Source organism: Aphis gossypii, chromosome 3 (assembly GCF_020184175.1).
Source record: "Aphis gossypii isolate Hap1 chromosome 3, ASM2018417v2, whole genome shotgun sequence".
NCBI lineage: Eukaryota > Metazoa > Arthropoda > Insecta > Hemiptera > Aphididae > Aphis > Aphis gossypii.
The window spans coordinates 47,276,923-47,282,922 of NC_065532.1; positions in this window are offsets into that span (position 1 = coordinate 47,276,923).

Genomic DNA, 6,000 nt, shown 5'->3' on the forward strand with positions numbered 1-6,000 from the left:
ATAAATTTAAATGTTTAATATTATATAGTTTTAAAATTTCCAAAATTTTTGAAAAATCATTAACAATAATTAGATTATCTGACCCTGCAAGTCAATATTTAAACGTATTCAATTAAATGATGCATAATATTTATATTTCTTGCTCGTCAAATACCAAGTACTCGTACCATTCAAGCGATTCTGTTTCGCAACACTAACCTACAACCTCACAATACTAAACTAGGAAATATTCTTTCTCAAGAAGAATAGCTTATACTTATTTATCTACTTCTGGCAATTGGCATAACGATACAATAAAAAAGACAAGTGTATTATATTGTCTAGTAGGTACAGCGGTTCTCAACCTTTTTTTATTTGCGTACCACCTACACAATTTGAAAATTTTTACGTACCACCTGACCATATTTTTTCTTTTTTTTTTTGGTTATTAATAATGTATACGTATATGTTTTTTATAAAGAGAGATTTTCTTCGCGTACCACCTATGAGCTTGCCACGTACCACTATAGTGGTACGCGTAACACAGGTTGAGAACCGCTGGTCTAGTACCTATATAGTAGTGTCTCACAGTGTTTATCCACAATTATTATAAATCATAACATTTTTTGGTTTGTTGGGTCTATTCAAACCAAAAATTTGTTTTATAAAAATCGAAGAAAGCCAAAAAATAAAACTAATTTTATGAAAATACATAAAAATGCGCAATTAAAAAAGTATTAGTTCATTTTAATGTTTTGAGATTTCATACTAAGTGATCCATTTATTATATTTTATTATTTCAAAAACTATTAACATTTTTTAATGTTTTTGTCATATAATTTTAAATTGTTAAAAAACATCTTTCAGACAAAAATATTTATTTTTATCGTCAATTTTTGATTTTTTACTAATTTACATACATTTTTAATTTCTAATTCTAAAACAGAATACGCAGAATATTTTTTGGAGTACTTTGATAAATAAAAATCGAATTTTGAACAATAGTTAACGACTTATAAGTATTTACATTTTATATACGTAGAGGGGTGTGGTAAAGGCTATCTACCCTGCAACATTTTTTGTATAAGAAATATATTTTATTTTAATGTTAGTTTATTCTGAAATAACGATTGTTTTATTTAAAATTAATTATCCTACATGTATATTGTATATTGTATATAATATATATATATATATATAAGTTACGTTTATACATGTATAGATTATGACGGTAATGTATATAATATAGACATAATATGGTACCTAGTATAACACCTCGTATAAATTATACTTAAACATTTTAAACTCAAAAAGATGACCGAACAGCTGGCGTATACATATAATATACATATAATATTAGTTATGTTACGAGTATATAGATTTATGAAGACCTACAACGTAGATGTATATATATCCTGTACATCGAAACGGCCAAACGAGATACATATAGGTAAGTACCTATACTATAAAGTATATTACAATTTACGACGGTCGTTGTCGATATATTATATATTACTTATGTTTATACAGAGAGAGTTAAAGTTAGTGAAAGGGAGTTCGATAGTAAATAATTAATATATCACTTATATAATAATAATATTACAACCCTTGTACACGTACACTATACGTCTGTACCTACACAAGTACAAGTATATAATACGCATACAAGTTACAAGTATTAAATGACACGAAATAAATGATAGCTGTACCTACATATTTATTGGACCACATAGTGCATACATACCTATTAGAGATACTTATTTATAGTAGAGAGAATCGCCTGGTTGGCAGTTAGGTTAACTCTAACTTATTAATCTCGATCCCCATTAGAAATATTGTAAGCCTTAGGTAATTAATACAAAATGATGATAAATAATAAATAATAATCAATTTATAATCAAGATTATAAATATATTTTTCGTCGTTGTATTTTTTTTTATCTACCTACCTACTTATACAAAATTACTACCTATAACATATGATTATAGAAACAAAGTATTTTTTTAGGGATAAATTATGATAATAAAATAAAATACAACTATAAATAAAGAGTTCACAAATATTAAGATATAAAATTATCTCAGTTGAAATTATTGGATAGTGTGCAGCATGCTACTAGCTCACTAGCATCTCGCAGATACCGGCAAGTATACCTATGTTTCAATTGTAGGTGCCTAATTGTCTAATGATCTTTTATTATACTATTAATACTGTTCTTTCGGCACTCATCAAATTCGGAATGTACAAATGAAGTAGGCACTTAGGTAGTTTTCAGTCCAAAAAAATTTAAATATATATATAAATATATATTTTTTTATATATTCTTTTATAAACTTTAAAGTTAGAATTTTAAAACAAAAATTGCTAAAATTTATAAATTATTTAATATTTAAAAATGTATAAGTTTTATTTTTAAATCTAAGATTAGAAATTTTAATACAAGATTCTTATACGTTTTTCTAGTTTTCTACCTATAATAAAAAGTAAAGTTTACTGATGGAAAGTTATATTAATTTTTTTAAGCATTTGAAGTTCAAATTGTTATAATATTGGGTACAAAAATAAAAATAACTATTTCTTCTCGTTTAATATTTTATATTTTTGAATTCATAAACAAATTGCCATATATATAAATTTTTCAAAAAATTGTTAAATATACCTAATATTTTTTTAAAAGCACATGATAAAATTTTCAAAGTACTTTGACTCATTTTGATTCATTTTTTCTACCAACATCGATTAAAGGCTTCTTACTTAGTAAACAAATTTGAAAATTAAATACAAGATTCTACATGTGTTGTTTTTATTTAACTTTATAAAAACATTGAAATACATAATACAATATTTTTATATGCATTTAAAGTGATAATATTCACTATCTTGTAGTAAAAAATTATAAAACCTTTAATTTTTTAGGTTAAAGGTTAAAAATGTAATACAAAGGTTCAACCTAATTTAACCAGAAAATCTTAAAAATACATAAGCCCAGTATATTAATGATTTTTTAAGTTCAAATAAGCTCAATATTGAACGAAATTAGACGTTAAAGAATAACAATTTTAGTTTATTTGTTGTAATTAAAAAAAAAATATTCGTGGGAGCTTAACATTTAAATTACATTATTACAACCATAAATGTAATATTTTGGGTAAAAACTAACTTTATTTAGGTATTGTATTATTTGTATTACTATAAGTAAGTAAAATAAATTATTACTTAAATAGTAGGTACTAGGTAGGTACCTAATTAGTAATATAAACACGTCATAAAATAATATGTATAATAATAATATAGATACTTAAAGTAATATAAACTGACATACAGTGTTCGCTCACAATAATTATTCGTATGCAATAATTCATCAATTAATTCAATTTTGTTTTTACTTGTCATGATAAGCGAATAATAAAGGCATAAAAACTGTATTTTTAATTTAACATAAAAATAGTTTACACTGTATATGAATTAAAACATAAGATATGTACATTTTTGAGAGATCATATAATTGTAACACCAATAGACAAATAGGTTATAGGTACTACAGTGGCGTAGTTATTGGGGGATAGATCCCCCCCAGAGCCTTTTTTTTTAATGTTTAATGCATTGACTTATTGAGCCCCCCACTTTATGTTTAACAAATATATTATATATCCCCCCAGAACAAAATCATAACTACACCATTGAGATACTAGGAAGACTTAAATATTTGTTGTTTATTAAAATATTTGGAAATAGATTCAGCTATTAGTAGCTAGCCTACGAAAATACAAGTAGACTTAAAATTTAAAAATTGAGTTCCGCCATCTATGATATTTTATTACAAATAAAGATAACTAACAATAATAATAAAGAAGTGTAGGATTTATGGCTTAATTTAATTTTCTTTAGGTAGGTAGTCATAAATCATAATACCTATTTACTTAGGTATATAGTTTTAATTAATTTAAATACCTAGCTACTTAAAAAGTTTCGTGCCCGTATTTATTATTATTTTTTTATTTTTTATGTGAAAAGGTAAATTATTAAATCATTGCTATAGACAAATTATGAATCATATTTTAAAGTATAAAATATAAATACATACTACGTGAAATTATTATAATTCTCGTAATAAAATCATATAATAAGTACCTATTCTTACTTTAAAACCACTTTGTAATGCCATTTCATTTTGTTATACGTTTGATTTTTACCGCTCAAAATAAGCAGTATATTGTAATATTGTCCTTTAATCGTTGGTTACCTACTTAACAATATAAGGCGTTCCCTACGTTCCTTGGGCTAGGATACTAATGATGACAATTACGAAAATTAATTCAATACCTACCTACCGTTTAGTATTTACCTACCTATAAAATTACTCATAAATTATTACTAGCGACAAGATTCCCACCATGATTATATTTTAATTCTGGTAGACGGAGTACTGAACTCGAAAAGATTATAAAACGGTGGTAAGGTATATAGAGAAAACATAATAAAATAATAACAATAGCAGATATCTATTCTATCTTCAAATGAGTTCAAAATAACATATATTATAAATTAAAATATGTATAGATATTCTCCATACTTTAAATTTTTTATTTATTTACAATTTTTATTGCAATTCTTAATTATACGTAAAATGTATAATATGTAAAACAAAATATAGTTAACAGTTCTGCTGTGTACCTACCTTGTCATTGAGTATAGGTTATGTAATGATGTCTTCCAACTTCCAAGTGTATTTTAATTAAATTACCAATCAAATGATCATTGTAGAAATATCCATACTATGAATATAATTTAGAGCTATGAGTAAAATAGTACGTCGCACCATGATTACTTAACAAAATAAATCAAAAAACTTTCATAGCATCTCATTGCGAAAAGTTAACCGATGATATTTTTAAAAAAAAAGCAAGTCAGCCAACCTACGAAACAAAAATTACCGGACAAATTTAAAACCGGCGTTCTTAAAGAAACACCCAAAATAAATTAATTATTAAAGTCATAAAAAGTAAAATCAATTTTTTATAATGATACATTTTTTAAACGTATTATTTATTAAAACTTTGTATAAAATAAAATCAAAACAGAAATATTATACCAGAACACATTAATATGCTACCTGTATAAACTGACAGCCGTATCTGTATCTCGGTTTTAATTCTAGGAAAAATCTGCATCGGTTTACCTAGTTTTTACACTAATTCTATCGAAATGGGCAATCCAAGTGACTCTGTTGCGTAGGTAAAGAGAGAGGGGTTCAACCCCCTCCCATAACCAAAACAGCAAAATCGTCAAAATCCCAATTAGTAAATAAATAAGTAATAGTAAAATTAAATAAATAAAACATTTTTAATTAAAAAAATAAATTATAATGAATTTTAATGAATACTTTTCAGAGTAAAGACAGAATATGAATATTTTAGTGATATATTTTTGAAAAATGTGTAAGTTCAACAATCACAGATAATTGAAAATCAAACCCACTCCATAAAATATAATCTATACCCATAGTCTGACTAGTAGAATAGATAAAGCACTTGGAATGTATACTTTTAAAACCAGTACAAACTAACAAACTACTAGGTATCTAAATTTTCCTGATATCTCTAAGAACAATTTCAAAAACTTGGGTACGTAAACATTTTTGGAGTTGTTAAATTAAAATACAGTTTAAAATTTATAAAAATATAGGCATTGACTTTTGTTGTACATTTGATCATTTGAATAATAAATAATAAATGTAGGTAATACTATTTTATTTTATTACCAAAAATACTATACTAAAGTATGACGGTCATATATTCTACACCTATTTTTGTTTTTTAATTTTTAAAATGTTTTGAAAAGGCCTTCATTGTGAAATGTAATCTACAACCCGTCAAAGTGCTCAAAGAATATAATACCTATTGGTAAAAAATTGTGAAGATATCTATACAAAGAACATCTGAAAGATCTTTATTGATTTAATATATCTATATAATCAATTTATATTGATATTAGCTATAATAAATAAAATACTCGACTACA